A 16732-nucleotide genomic window follows, 5' to 3' on the forward strand; every position below is an offset into this window, starting at 1 on the left:
CAGGTAAGGCAGATGCATTCACTAAATATATACACACACACACGTTTTAGCACAGAAAATGTCACCTGACTTCCTGACTGAATACTGCAATAAAAGAACGGCCATTAGACATTAGTTAAGATCAGAAGAATCTCATGATTTCTACCCAAGTATTTTGGAAGAGTCAACGAAGAAGTCTGAGAAGTGATTTTTGAAAGGAATCAGAACACTCAGAGAACTTCAAAGATGGATGGATGATTCATACAACACTGTTATTTTGACAAAAATTTTGTTTTAAGTACCATACCAGTTACTTTGACAATGAATAAAGAAGCAGTAAGGTACTTCATAGAGACCAGATTGTTGGATTCTATATCGTCAGAGACTACAGCTTCATCTGGGGAAAAAAAAAACAAACAAAAAAAGATAAAAACATTGACACACAAGCACTGGGACTTCTGTATGGTTTTTGACTTGCCATCACATCCCAAGTTAAAGAAGAAACACATATACAGAAAAAAGTGATTACTAATCAAATTATAATACACTAGCCCATAATTTTGACATAATATATAAAAGGAGCTGCCACTAGCATTAACTTTTGCCCTCACATACTGTTTTTATTAACACCCTGAAAGAAAAGCCAAAGTAGTAAAATACAAGATTTAGAGTTATGCACAGGGTAGAGATCAGTGAAAAAAGCATCTGACCTTCCTTAGTAACCCAGGCACAAATTAAGCAGAGGAATCCAAAATCCAAGATCATAGACCATGCAGCCAAGTCAAGTAAAGTCATCCAAAGAGTGGAGTCATCAGCTTTGACTTGAAAGACTTCTCAGCACAGACAGGAGCACACATTGCAACTGAGACCTAAAGCAATCCTTAGATGTATAAGCAGAAGTACATCAGACAGAAAAAAACCCATAAATCTCTTTGCTATTTCAAACCTATTGAACAGGTACTAGAATAGTATGCTCAATCCTGATAGCTGAAATTTTGCAGTAATAATTCAAAACAATAAAGATTCAGAAAGAAGCCTCAGACATCATAGGGTCAGCAAAAATATATTACTTTGAGTGAGACTTAAGAGTGCAAACAATTAAATCAAAGAGAAAGCTGGAGGATTATCTCTAAAAGGAAAAAGGAACAGAGAGCTGATCTGCAGGTGGAGGACATATTGCAAATAATGACTAGAAACAGAAATTGCAAGAGTTTGGGACAGAACTGTAGGCAGACAAAATCTAGGAAAAAAATTAATAACTTCCTCATTAAAAACTCTGAAAGGGTTATTTTTGCAACACATTTTTGTTTTAGACTTGAATTCTTTTCTTAAACAAAAAGCATTGCTGAACTGCAACTGCTAGGCTTGAAATAAGAAAGCATGCACAGGATTAACATGATATCTCTTAGGGTTTTAAGAAGGTCACAAAAGTTCAATACCCACATAAATATTTTCTTTCAACTCAGCACTAATGCAATGGTGTCATAACTCAATATTAAATACACTACTTTCCACAGCAAATCTGCATTCAACTTAAACAAAAACACAATAAATTGATAAATAATGAAAATGTGAAGAGCAACAGGTCATTCTTTGGCTTTATTGCTATCAAATGATAGGCACAGTTAATTATGGGTCAATTAACTTCAGCTCAATCCCAAGACAAATAACCAGGACAAATTTCAGCACAACTTTCAAAACAAAGACCACACCAAAAGGGAAAAGGCTTCCAAAACACCCTGAAATCAAAGTTGCCATCACCTCTAGCTGGACACAAAGCAAAAAAGTAAAAGGAAAATGTTCATTCCACTTGTACCAAACAAGTGCTTCTCAGAAGTCAGTAATTTGAAAACAAATCTTTTTCCAAAAATATTTACCTTGCAGAAGGCAAACTCTATCACTTCAAAAAATGGTAGCACCACATTTCATTCAACAGTTTCTAAAATGGCAAATTTGAAGTACTAAGTGTTTATGCAGGAAAACTGAAGAATGGAGCAAAAAGCAAACAGAATACCAGTCACTGACTTTTGTCTAGTGAAATAAACTATCCTATCACTACAAAATAAGAAGTAAACAGTTCAGAAAGATTATACAACTTTATTATCAAAATGAAACTGTGTAGCTCAACTGACCTCTTTTTGAGGTCACTGTGTCACTAAAAAAGTTAAAAGAAACTAAATGGATTTCCAGCAAACTGCGACAAGTAATGGCATGCCTCAGATGCCTGTATTTGATGAAATTCCAGCAAGATGCAGGTACATTTACGCCCTAATATTTATGTTGGGAAAAAAAAGAAAAACTGAAATTTAGCAGAAAGAACAGCATGTGGATTTACTGCAACCCAGTTCAGACATTCAAAATGCCATTGGGGCTTTAAGTGTTTCTTTAGAGGTAATAATAGACTTTTGGAGAGAACATTCAACACGCTCCCGTTGAATCATTAATGCTGAAGACTGTAAACAAACCTCTAAAGAATAAGCAGGGTAGTGAGCAGGTCCCAGAACATTCACATGATAAGCTTGTTAAAATGCCCACTGAAAGATCACATGAAGTTCTAAGACACTGACTTCTTACAGGTTTTTATATTTTAACCACAGAAGTAAAAGTGAGCACAGCATAGTGCTGGCCACATACTTGTGCTACTCTACTCCAGCATACACTTGACTCTGAACAGTTTAAAAAACAAAACAAAAATCCCAAGAGGAAAAAGGATGGGAACAGTCTTGTTGATCTAGCCCAGATGCCTATCACACTGGCCATCAGACGACCTCCCTGAATCCAACTGTGGCAAATGGGATTCCAACAATCAGCTGCTTACATCGGCCACCACGAAATTCTAGCAAGTTAACACCTCACTGATATATAAACCAAACAGCTAAATCCAGAAGGGATGTTTACTTGCAGTGCCTGAAAAATGAAATTCATTTTGCTATAAGCTGTCCCTCCTACCACTGTGCTCTGAAGTACATTTAAGGTTTGTATTAACCATCTCAATAACACAGAGCTTGCTTCAAGTACTCTTTCTGTCATGTCAAACATAGACCAAAACTATAAATTTGTAAAGAAGAGAGTTGCAGTTAACACTCAGGTGGGGAAAAACACTATGCACAATTACCTTAGGGAGTACCATAAAAAGTATTTTTGTTCTGTCAGTAAACCAAATATCCACAAGAATGCTTACACTTATATTTCTGCTTTGGAAAAAAACACAGAAATATACAATTAAAGTAATCTAAACACTGGCTGCCAGTGGGGTTTCATAAGCAGTCTCATCCTTGTTAGCAAGTTATTTTTAGTAGGTACTCTTTCTGTTCTCCTCTCTCTCCACCCACACGCAGAACCCATCCCACAAAAGCTATTTAGCTATATAAAACAACTTTAAAATTAGATAAGGTGATTCCACAGATTAGTAAGCAAGTACCAAAGTGATCATAACAGATTCTGTTTTTATAAGCTTAGATCAGGTCATTTCACCTCCAAAAAGCTTACAGGTTAAATGCAGCACAAGGGACAAGGACAGAGATAGGGAATGAAGAGAAACAGTATGACATCATTTTAGCATAAGACTGTGGCCTCAGTAGTATTCTCCTTTCCTTTTTAGCTCTGAGTTAATTGCTAGCTGAGACATTCAGCCTAACCAGTACTAGGATTTTTCATTTGAAGTTTCCTTTAGTTATTCTTTCCTCTTACATTATCAGAGAACATGATTTAGCAAATATTCGCCAAAGACAGCTAGCAGTTCAGCTGACACGCAGTAACTTATAAACCCCTGTAACTGAGCCCTGAGACACAGAACCCCAAGTTACAAACAGATCGTGTTTATCCACTTGTTAGTGCCATTCAACAGTGGACCCTGAATGGGTCTATTGGTGTCTTCTAGCAGGGGTGATGAGCAAATGCACCGTTAGTCACCTACTGACATGCCTACTTTAAGACCACTGTCAGAAACTCCAGAACTCCCACCCCTCGAAGAATACCAAATAATAAACAGCTCATCTGGGGAATTCCCAGGTGGTCTACAACCTACCCATCAAAATACCTGGTATGACCTTCAAACGTCTTCCTAAAGTAGTTTCTTCCAAACTGCTTAAGTAGGGAGGCAGTCTACTTGCTGGAGACTGCCTAGCTCAGCTCTAACTGCATTTGTTTGAGTTTTTGAATCCAGTTAAGTGTACAGGTCATGGAGATAAGCACACCTCAGACCCCCAAGAATAGACATCACCACTGGTTTTTTTTTCCTTTCTCTCTTTGCATCCACCAAGAGGCTTCAAATGCATAAGACCATACCATTAAGCAAAACTCCCAGAAAGCCACCTGCAGTAGCTGCAAATTGCCAAGATCCCCCCTACCACACACTTGCACAAATTAAGAACATCTTAATACATGTTAGAGGGAGTCTCTATTCTCCTACTGGAGATTTAAATAAAACATCTTTCAATTGTTTTAATTACAGCAGTGCTTAAGTATGAAGTGTGAATAGGACCTCATTGTGCTAGGCACAGCACCAGGAATAAGAGACAGCTCCTGCCCCCACTAAGAGGGAGGAACCAAAAAGGAAATAAGCTAAGGAAAGAAGAAAATAAAGCAAAAGTAAGCAAAACACAGGTTAAAAAAAACCAAAACACCTCAACTCCCCCAAAATGCTAACTTCAAAAAGTGCAGAGAAGCAGAAGCATGAGCAGAGAATCAAGGAGAAAATTTGGAGCAAGACTGTAAGCATATTAATACTAAACCCACAAGTGAGTTCTCCAAGGGTGTGAAACACTTGCTGTCACCATTTCCGCTGGCAGCCCAGGCCAACAGAGCCTTTGGGTGGTTCTCTGTGGCCTCTGCAAGCCTTGCCAGACTGTGGAGAAAGAAGCAGGGCACGAAGCAAGCAGTTCCACATCTCCTGGAGTCTCCCTGGCAGGTCCCTTCTGTCACACTCTGAAGCTAATCCTTATCAGAAAGGTGCACCCTCAAACCTTGAAATTTTTATCTAAAACTGAAGAGCAATTTCTGTATTTATGGGTGTATTATGTATTTATTTATTTATCATAGGTGACTTGGAAATTCAGGTGCAATGAACAGTAAGTAACACCCACTTAGCCTGCAAAGTTTTGCCTGGCAGGGCAAAGGACGAAGCTCTACCCTTGCAAGAGCCCTGGATTTTAACACATTTTTCTGCTCTCTTTTCCTTTGCAATTTCTCCTTTCTGTCCAGTACTCTGTAATTATGTTGTCCAATTAGAACTTGACATGTTTCCTTACTCTTCAGCTTCACTGAATGCAGCACAGAAATACAGCACATACTTGTCATGATATTCTCTCTATGACCAAGAAACAGAATGTTGGACCCAGAGTCCAGCCCAGACAGTGAATGAGACAGATCAAAATCATAGTGAGAAACAGATTGTTTGGAATCCGAGTCAGCAACCAAATCCCAAAGAGAAAGACAGATGAAACTAATTATGAAAATGCATTTGGTGACTATGTTTTAAAATTGAAGGAGGAGTAAGAGAACTGCCCACTGTTCAGAACAACATCCACCTTGGATAGGAAACAGAGTGAATAAAAAAAGTCAAAAATGAGTAGTAGTCAATATGAATCCCTAAGATGACCATGAGTTGAGGTTGAAGACCATTCCAAGACTGAAAGAGGCATTGCAACTGCTTCTCCAGAGAGTAAAATCAAGTTGCGCTACACTGTACAACTCATGCTGCAGCAGATCAAAGACCACCTTTAAGAGACTCCACAGCCTCCGCACCCATCTCGAATTACTGCTTTAGACTGTGCCACAGAACAGTATAGGAATGGAACAAGTCCTTTTAGGTTAAAGATGGTTTTGAATTAAAGGAGAATGTTATCTCAATTAACATTAAAAAACTGTAGGCTTGCCATCAGTGCAATGAAGACATTCTCCATGGCAAGACTAGCTATCTCCGTGAAGGAGCTATTATTACAGATGAGGCAGAATTTTAGAAGCCAGGTGCATAAGCTATTCACCACTGGCAAGTCCCGCTTTTGAAATTTATTTATTTTTTAAAGTAATAAAAAGAGTAGAGCAAGAGGACCAAGTGTTGGACATCTCTAAAGATTTTTAAGGTAACCAGAGAAACTACAGCTCATTTTCACATTATATGTAATCTGATCAAAGTGGGGGCTATTGCCAAAAAAAGATGGTCTTACTTCCCACTTTCATGTTCCTGCCATAGCAAATCTGGCAATCTTGTAGCCTGAGGATGAGTCAGTTTAGCCTACTGATCTGACAAACTAATCCATCTCCAAAATAAAGCAAATCTCAGTTCAGCAAGCCAAACTCACTCATCTTGAGGACAGGCAGTTGCTAGATGTGAGGAAAGGAAGAACTGGGAACAAGCCTGTTCCTTACTGCCTGTACTCCCAGGAAAGCCACACTAAGTGTAACACAAACCCACACACAATGACACGGTGGAGCTGAAGCTTGTGGAGGAGGCTGCCTCCAGAGGGGCAATTCTGGCCCTCCCATTCCGTCCCATGCCCTGACACCGCACTGCCCACCTACCAGGTATCAAATGACTTCTATCTGAAGGTGAACTGCATCCCAGCTGTTTCTGGAGGAACAGAACTGCCTGCCCAAAGCAAGTGAGCAGTAGAGCTGGCAGAGGAAGGAGATGGAGGAATCCGGAGCTATTACTTGCCATGACAGCCTGAGCCAAGGGCAGGCTGAATCAGCCATGCTGTGGGCTTGGGTGAACCAAAGTGGAAGCACCTGGGCACCACATCCTCTGCCTTCTCAAAGCTCATACTGTCAAACAGCTGAAAAGTATTTGTATTATGGTTAAAAAAACCCATTATACATTACACTAGCACAGACCTTTAGTCTGGAGAATAACTATATTCCCTTAAAATGCATGTTTTAGATAATAGAAAGTATCATTTTCTCCTATGCCTTCTTAAACCTACTAAGAAGTTTATTTTTCCTCTCTCAGAAACAATGCACTTACATAATATTAATTTTTCCCCAATGAAAGGACAATAATATAACTCAAACTACAGAAGATGTCTCCAAATATTTTATTGCAATATATAGATTTTAGTAAAATAAAATCCTACAAAATGGGAATAAGTTTTCTCCAGAAAGAAAAACATGAATAAAAGTAATACTTCTCTTAAGAATGAGCCCAGGCATCTGGGGATTTAATTCCCTTCTGCCAGCACATGAGAAGACAGAGGCTTTCAGGGAAAAATAAAAATACAGCTGAAGTTTTCAAATTGTTCCTGTAATTGTTTGTTAAGGAAGACTGCGGAGGCTTGAAATCCTAAAATAGAGACAGGTATCTGAAAACAGGGAGAAGAGAACACCTCTTTTTAAAGCAAAAATTCCTCTCAATTATGCCTGTAAGAGGAAAAATAAGTAGCAAAATCAGATCTTTCGCAAATTCTGCTGCTTTCCATACCAGACAAAGGCAGTATCACTCTTGAAGGTATTGCAAAGCAGAAAATAAGTGATACTAAGTAAAAGATAAGCCTAAAGGCACAAGAACAATTTTTTAAGAGAACAAGCATTTATGTTATATATCTGTATCTATCTATCCATATATATATCTGCAAAAGTCATATACCTATCCAGAAGGGGCAGTTTTACAAGGGCTGCTGCCCCAAATCTATGTAGGTTTTGAAGGCACCTAGGCTTTTTTTTGCCAGCAATGAAGCAAGTTTTCTTAATTACAAGCTTACTTGTCTTGGATGAAGAAAAAACAGGTCTCAACACTCCTAGCCTTTCCTTCTCTTCTTGAATATACCCTCATCCCAGGAATCTCAAGCAAGAAAAAACAGGTATTATGAAGCCAGGACAGAGTACATGCAAAAGATTTCAATTTCTAGAAGGAAACAATGGAGCCTAATATTTCTCTACTGCTATTACAGCTGGAGAATAATGGCAACGCTTTATCTTGGTACAGGTAAGGAGGCTACTTTCAACACAGTAACAGACATCCATCTCAGAGGAGAGTAAATACAGAGGAACAATCTAATGTTCTTGCAGACAAAGGTTTCATTACTTGCCTCAGAGGACAATAAGCAACAAAGCACTTTGAAGAACACAATTCCTTTATTATAAGGGCTCATATTAAAAAAAATACTCAAATATGATATTGATCAAGATAAAGAATGCATGTAACAGAGAAAGCATGGCTTCATCTACCCCATTTTTCCTTGTCTTACAGCAATAAATAGTATTTAAGGAAGAGCATAAAACAGGACAAACTTGAAGTACACTCTCCCAGACCTCAGCTATAGATAGGGCTTGGGAACTTCCTAAGCCAGAGGCAGTATCTCTGGATTTTTCTTCCAGAGTTTGTAAATCCAGCCCAGGATCTGAAAATAAAAAACACAGTAAGACAACCAGCCATTTCTACACAGCCATAAGAAGGGATATGTCTAAAGCATATCAGTGTCAAGACTATCCAGTACAAAGCTGAAATTTTATCTCAACATCTACAGCAGCAAGTAGTGACAATTATGTTCAAAGACCAGGATGGCTAAGGCACGTGCAAGCTACATATTACCATCCAGGCATTTTTTATTACATGGGATTAGTCTTTAACTTCCTCATAAATTCATCTTTCATCTTCCAACTGAACAGAAACAGTACGTATAATCTAAATCTGACTAAATAAACTAAGATCAAAAACACCTAGCATGAATTTGGGAATAGGAGAGGGTCACAACAACATAAAATAAAGATCAAGTAGCAGTGACTAAGAGTTGAGAAAAAAGTAATTCTTGAAAAGGAGCATATAGGATATGCTTGAATGCTTGCATTTTGGCTGAGATAGGAAATCTTGAATAGACACTATTTTCCACAGTAGCATCCACTCAAACCACAAACCCACAATGAAATTTCATTAAGACATTACAGCCTGGCACTATAGGGAGAGACAATGAATGCATAAATCAAACTTACCAGAGAAGGATTTTGGCAAAGGCAAGATGATACTCATCGTCTTAAAAAGCTGTGTCAAAACCCAACAAAAAGCAGAAAAATGTTTGTGTTTCAGCTTAGATAAAGTTATGACAAAGTACACTTTCTTTTCTTTTAGTAGAAACATTCTTCTGAATAAACATGTTTTTGAAACCAATCAGTAATTGTTCTTTATCTGCCAAGAAATGAATCCAGGATTCTGCTTTTCTTTTCACTTGCATATAAGAAAAAATCTAATATTTACTTTAGATCCTTGATAAAATCAAACAGCACTACAATTCAGTGTGCAATTAAAAGAGCCAGTATCTTCCTTGAAGCATGTAATTGAGTTGGTACACAACTCCATAATTAGTGATAATGTTTGCAAAATACTTATTTTCTCTGCGGGATGATCAGAAAATACAATCTACTTTTTAATCCAAATACTGTTCCTTCTAGTTTGCCACATCCAAAGATTCTGACAGCTAATACAGGAGATACAAACTACTTGATGTAATGCCTGCATCACAAATGAAGCAACAAAGAAAAACCTGCATGTATTGCTCTTGATCAGAGATGGTTAATGTGTGGGTTCATCAAAAGTAGATGGGTGGGAAATATTCAAACCCAAATTCATCCCATTTCCAACACCAAACATTACGGCAATATTGCCATTACTCAAAGATGAGGTTTTTAGTTTAACAGTTGATCACCATCTATCCCAGCGACAGATCTTCATCTACCTTTACTCTTAGCTCATTTGCCAGGGCAACAGAATCATTCCTCAGAAAAATGGCATCAGATGAATGGACATGAAGTATCATATTTGTATAGGATTAATAAAAATTGGCTTCCTGCACAATTTCAAGTACTTCAGAAGGTCTCTTCATCACTAAAGAATCTAGACACCCCAAAATTAGGCCTCAAGAGCAGAAAGCCAGGGCATTCCATCACAGAATTAGAAATTATATCCAGAGGATAAAATGCCCTTGGTCATTGCAAGCCCTGTGGCCTTTAAGGCTTGGAAGGACAATGTGGCTTATGCACAAAGAAAGCTCTGTCAAATTAACTATCAGCCATTTCTTAAAATCAAGAAGTTCATTATCTCTGATATATTAAAAGAGAAGGATCTAAGATAGGAGCACATTCCCCAAACACAGGCTTTGAAAAACTGTGAACAAAACCACAAAGTATCTTGGGTCTTCATGCTCATTTAAGAAATATCACTAGGTAAAAAAAAAAAAAAAAAAAAAAAAAATCAGACACCAGAACAAACAAGGATAGCATTCAGAGATTTCTGCACAATTAAAAAAACATCTTGAGAATATCACAGCAGTAGTTTTCAACATAGCAGATTAGATACACATTGATTTTTAATAGTTCTAAGTTACTCCTTTAAATTTCACAATCCATCCTCCTATTGTTTACCCCATCAGATACAGAAGACCCCACAGAATCCACACAGGACAGAGCAATGCAACACTGCCTACAAAATACATTCAGTTTAATCTGTGGCCATGATCAACACAACACAGACAATCCATCTTTCAGAAAATCACCTTAATTCAGTCCAATTATGAGAAACACAACATTGAACAGGATTTTCCCCTTATGACAAAAACTGGTGAATATACAGATGCTTGTAGGTTTCCAAAAGACAAGTTGAGCTGAAGGGTTTCACAGGCATCATTCCCATCTCCAAAATGATGGTTGAGCTCTGGCATTAGAACATCCCTTGCAAGTAGGTTATCACATGCCGGTACAATGTGTTGCAGTTTTGCACATGTTTGCTCTCTCACATTCTATTATTTCAGCTTCAGCATCAACAAGAGCAATGTGAATGCAACATAAAGGTTAATTCAAGCAGAAAAGCAATTTGCTGTCTTCCATATTTCCTGTAAGGATTCAATAATCACTTACTGCCACCAACACAAGTCCTTCTAGATCAAAGCAATGCTACAGGAGTTCAATATTTTATCACCATACCCTATGGCCACAAGTCAACATTTACTGCATATTACATATCTGCACTTAAACTATGACACTGTACCAGAAAAGGGTAGGAGTGAACTTCATGAAAATAATATCACAATCACCACAGCAGCCATAAATGCGAAACAATTTTTTATGAAGAACCGGATTAGAACTCCTAACTTGATGCATTTTACATAAGAACTTACTGGTTGATATTGTAGTTGCATGTTGCTTTTGTCTAGTAGCTAAAAATCAGATTGAAGTCTCCCACACACTGTGGCAGCTCTCACCTCTACCACAATTCATCACATACTAAACAATGCTTGTGAAAACGTTTGTGTGGCTCTAAAAATCAACGAAGAAAAGGAAAATAACCTATGTTTTTTAATTCACAAAATACATTTGCAAGTCTGGATCATCTCACTATCTGGTTTCACAGCACAATTGTGGGGGAAAAAACACTAGCATGGGGTGAACTGGTCAGACAGCCTTCCCCACTAAGAAAACTAATAAAAATCTGTACCCAAAAAAAGAGAAAGGCAGCAAGAGCTAAGGGGTTTGTTAGTCTTAACAGAGACAATTCTTGTCTGAACTTTCTTGACTATCAGAAAAGACCTGCAACACAAGTGCTAGGAATAGCTCAGCAATTGTCCTTTTTCTAAATTTCACCAGAATTTATGTGACTAGAACCATAAGACAAAAATATTTACAGGAAGACATCTGTCCAGTTTGGGTCTAATATGCCCTGTAACACAATGTAGTTAAAAATCTGCAGGGCTGCTCTAATTATAACTGAGTTATAATCACATTATCGAAACTTATGCTTTTGGGCACAGTGGGTCAGGACAAGAAACTTTGCATTACTTGCAAGTTTCTCTGAAGTTCTTCAACAACTGGCTCTCCAAAAAAATTATCCGGTGTGAGTCTCTAGGGGTAAATGCAATCTCCATCTATGGCAAGACTGCCAGTATTAAGAGCATAGCAAACAACCTGCTGAAACAAGTTGAATATGACTTAGAGAAATCCAGCTAGCACTCCAAGAAAACAGGTAAAATAAATCAAAGGAAAACACATACTTTGACTTTTAAAAAGTTCAGAGTGCTCCTTTAACAATCTGTGGCAAAAAGTCAAAGCTACAGAGGAAAGACCCAATTATAGGCAAAAAGCTGGTTAAAGACTAGAAAGCAATGGTGAGACAGTCAACTTTCCACTACAGAGGAGTCAATAGCGGAGCTGACCTGGCAGCACTGCTAGGCATCATTCCATTCAACATCTTCACTGACCTAGATAGAAGTGCACAGTCAAATCCTCCAAGTCTTCAGATAAAACTCAGCTTTTTCAGGTCAGCCAGCTGCAATGGCACTAACTGTGACCTCTGGAAGGCCCTCACTAAACTGAGTAAGTAAAGTGTGGTAGATAAGCTTCAATGCAGAATGCAAACAGATCTATGAAAATAAATAGGAGGAGGGAAAAAAACCAAAACATATTAGGCTTCCATACTGAATTTATAGCTGGAGTTTACATTTCAAGGAAGTGATCCTGAAGTCATCATTGGCAGTCCTTAAATTACAGGCTCACTGTGCAACATGCACTAAAACCTCATCTCGATACTGGACACAACCAGTTCTGGAAGAACTCAGAAGAAGGCAGAAAGTAATTGTGTTGCTGAGTAAAAGCTTAGTGCACTGAAGTCTTAAGAACCAAGATGTGGAGACAAGAATAGCATATGAGAAGGGCAAATCAGAATTTTAAAAGGTATAGAAATGGTCAATTAAAGGATTACAGATAGACCAGCTGCCTTGGAAGAAAAGACTGAAGAAGCTGGGGCTCTTCGATCTGAATGCAAGATGATAGGGGTGTGAGGTTCTAATACATTCAAAGCTTACTTGAATGGCAATAAATATTTGACAGCAGTAGGTAGGATTAACATAGTTGTAAAGAAGTTTGGAAATCTGTTATCTCAGGACTGTGTGATATGTTACATAACGATTCGTGTCATTATAATCAATATAAACAAGAATACTAAATCCAAAGTAAAGCATGGATATGAGACACAGGAAAATCTAGTGATTTCATTATATTTGTTTAAATCACTTTGCTGTAAGTTGTTAGGTTTTTGTTTTTATATATTTTTATTATTTTGTCACTATAATTATGACTTGGATCCACTTTTACGTATAAGAAAAATACAAGCTTGCTTGGACATGAGCAGGCTTGTCCCTGCTGTTACCTGCTTGCTAGGAGTGTAATCTGACAACATGTTCGAGCCTTGTCCACACCTGGTGAGGGCTTGTGGCCACTGCTGCCTGAGTCCTAGCCAACATGTTCAAGCTTGTTCATACTTGTACCCCAGGACAGTGAACATGTCACAGCCCACCAAGAAACTGCCTATAAAAGGGGCAGTGACCAAAGGTGAGATGGACGTGATGGCAGATGACTCCCCATGTCCCCAGAACTGCGTTGCCTGTTCCTTATCAACAAACTAATAAATTGCCTTATTGATTGATCTACCCAATCGTAGTGAGTAATTTATAACAATTGTAAGCAGATACTAAAAGGAACAGACAAGGATGCAGCCTCCACTGTTCCCAGTTTGGTGACTGGATCCTAGAAAAGTGGGAGGATAGTGAGTCACAGAACTGCCATGCTCACTTGTACTCCCTAAACAGACCATGTATTTGGCTATACAAGCACCAAATACTTGACTCAGTAGGGTGCTTCTTACCTTCTAAATCAAAAGTGGAAAAGAAAATTTTAATATGAAATATTTCAAATGGCTTAATATACCAGGAAAACTTACTAAAATACAATTTCATTATCTAATTTTCATTGTATTCTTACAAGGAGACAGGCCTCAAAAAAGTACGAATTCTTCAGTAGGTGTGAGGAGAAGCCTGCTTTTCAGGATAGACAAGAATGAGAAGGAATCTTAGTTATTTCAATTACACATTACTCTGGATACTTATGACTCAAGAACAGCTTGCTTCCAAAACAGCTACACATCTCTGTGCCACAGGCTCCATCTCTGAGAGCTTCAATGTCAGCAAAGGCAGCTCAGGGTAGAAGTGCGCTGCCTGCTCCCATTTGTGTGACCAACCATAGCTATTACTTCTGGATGTTATCTCAAGGGAATTCTACCTGGAGTAAAACACACCTTTAATAGGCTGTTTCTTCATGAACACCCATCCCCTCCAGGTAAATCTTAAATTAGGAGGAACAGAATTAACAAGCTTAAAAAGCTGAGTCACTGGCCAGTACCTCAGGTAGAGAAGTTTCTTCAAAAGAGACAAGGGCTTGTCAAGAATCTGGAGATGGCTGGTTTCAAGTACTAACAAACAAAGCAGCCTCATGATATTCCTCTCTGCCTTGGAAATGAGTGCACAGAGTAGGGAGGTAGTAAGGATCTCATCCTAGTTTCTACTTCTGAACAGATCTACAGCTGCTCTTCTGACCCAAACCTCTATTACTGGGTCTTCCTCTGGACTGAGTTGCAGGGCAGCAGTACAAGGCCAGAATACATTAATATTACTTTTATCTTGCTCTTTACAACATGGTCTGAAAACAGCTTTCAATACTACATGATGCTGTGATGGATAACATAATAAAAGACAGGCCTGGAGCACAATCCCTTTTTCCCTTGAGGCAAGAGCTTGCATAGAATAAAACTCTTACCCAGTGGTCAGGCATGGACTGAGCTGAGACCTGGCAACACAGACAGACGCTGAAAGAGTATCTGCTCTGATCAGCCATGCTGGATGTGAAAACAGTTGTACTTGTAGGACCAAGTGATCCAGCGCAATTCTTGCCTTGGGTCAGCACCCTGAGCCCTGCTGGAAATGGATTCCATTGACACTTTTCATGGCCTTGGGAAGCTCTGGGGAGACCAAACCATCTACCAGCAGGATCTGTGGCAAGATCATGTCCTCTCTGACTCCATTTGCAGGCTGTGAGGAACAAGCATTCATGGCAACAACAGAGAAACTGTAAAAAAATTTATTTGGGGCTTTTCCATATCTTTAGGTTCTCATGAAAGAAATTACCCATTGAAGTGGCAACACAGAGAACTCAAGCCTGAAGCTCTATACCCACAAAGAACAACTGCTTGCTTAGGAATAAGAGCACTTGTGAATACCCCAAACACTACAAAAGTACTAAAGACCAAGGGTTTCATCCCCACTTAAAACGCTTCAACTGTCATTTTAAGCAGTTAACACAGCCACATATTTAGCAACAAGTAGTATAAAAGCAACACGTTCTGTTTTGCTAGGAAATTAAATTAGGAAATATGTTTTATTTAGTAAGTCAGTTTCTCTCCATGTACTTAAACATAAGGTACCTTGTGAGTCGGCATTTCTCAAATATTACACTTCATATAATTATGATAGACATCTTTTCTAATGTCTTTGCTCACCTTGTACTTGGGTTGTAAAAGAAACAAGCACCAAACCAATGTAAGAAAAAGTGAACCTGACCTATAAAAGAAAAATCCCAGATGACAATACATTAAAATCCACTAAATTATTCACTAACTGGTATCAATTTCATTTGTTTTGCCCCAACTCTGCTGCAAAATTTAGATGGACAACTTTCTGAAAGAGTATTTCAAGTCCAAGCATATAAAGAAGTTCAGCCACGTTAAGTCTTGTGGAGCAGGATGCAACCTTCCCAACTCCCTCAAAAATGTATGGATGGAACTGCCATGTTGCAAAGGCATGATGGAGAGAATACACTGTTTAAAAGCCAATCTGTAGTCAATTATATGTTCACAATTTAAATCCTTATCACTGATGACAATAAAAACACCTTGAAGAAATTAAGATTTTTTTGTTTGTTCCACAAGTTACACAGTTTTTCTGATTCACAGGACATTAAAAACCTCAGTGTTTTGATGGATAAGTGTTGAGAAAAATTTTAAGATTATGGGGTTTTGCAATATATCGTAGCCATTCTAAGAAATTCCAGATTTTCCATATAGTAACACTAAATGCTGATTTGTTAATGCTTTACTACACACACTGCACATTTGTATTCTTCAAATGTAAGCAACTTCCTGAAGATAATATTTATGTTTATGATATCGCAGTACAAAAGTCACTGAACTTGTCACCAGAGGCCACTTACATCCTCTGCTTGCTAGACTTCTGCTCATATTATTTTGTCTGGTGTTACTTATGCCTGACCACATACCCTTTAAGAGTTTAACAGGGTAACTTTTGTGATTAACACCAACACTTAAATAATGTTCTTTTTTTTAATAAAGTGAGATAAGTGTGTTAAAAATATTACAACTTCAAATGAAACAATAGTTTTGTTCTATGACAAGACCAACAATCTTCTTCCAGCAAACAGAAATCAGCAAGATGATAAATTTCTGCACTATTTTTATCACCACATATTCAATTGGAAGAACTGGGAAGGCTTTCCACGGTTAAGTTGTATGGCAGTCCATCCACAGAATCCTCTATTCAGTTAAGTTTACCATACTGTTTGCATAAATATTGTAAGTGGTAATTTGGGGGCCTTTCCAAACATAAATCAGAGCCGCAAAAACAGAAAGGAAAACACCAAGAATTACTTACCATTGTAATGGGTGGAGACAACACAACAGCAAAGAACCCCCAGAACTAACACAAACACTGAGATTCTGTCAATTAACTAACAGAGATAAGAAAAAAGGTGATAAAATCCCTTGAAGTCAAAAAGGCTACAAAGCCCTATGTTTACTACTACTACCTGGAATAGGCAGCATTTTTTTAAAAAGAGTCTGAAGTTAAACTCCTTAAAAGCAACCCACATCTCATAATTAAGCAAGAACCCTGGAAATACAAAAACGCTTAACCGTAAAGACAAAAACTTC

The 16732-nt window shown here is 38.1% G+C and overlaps 1 protein-coding gene across 2 annotated transcripts in view; it reads right to left on the reverse strand.

The window, feature by feature from the left end:
• Window positions 1–16732, reverse strand: part of GSK3B (glycogen synthase kinase 3 beta) — a 146207-nt gene that overhangs the window by 97585 nt on the left and 31890 nt on the right. The gene's annotated exons all lie outside the window — the stretch shown is intronic.

The sequence above is a fragment of the Oenanthe melanoleuca genome, chromosome 1 (assembly GCF_029582105.1).
Source record: "Oenanthe melanoleuca isolate GR-GAL-2019-014 chromosome 1, OMel1.0, whole genome shotgun sequence".
Taxonomy (NCBI): Eukaryota; Metazoa; Chordata; class Aves; order Passeriformes; family Muscicapidae; genus Oenanthe; species Oenanthe melanoleuca.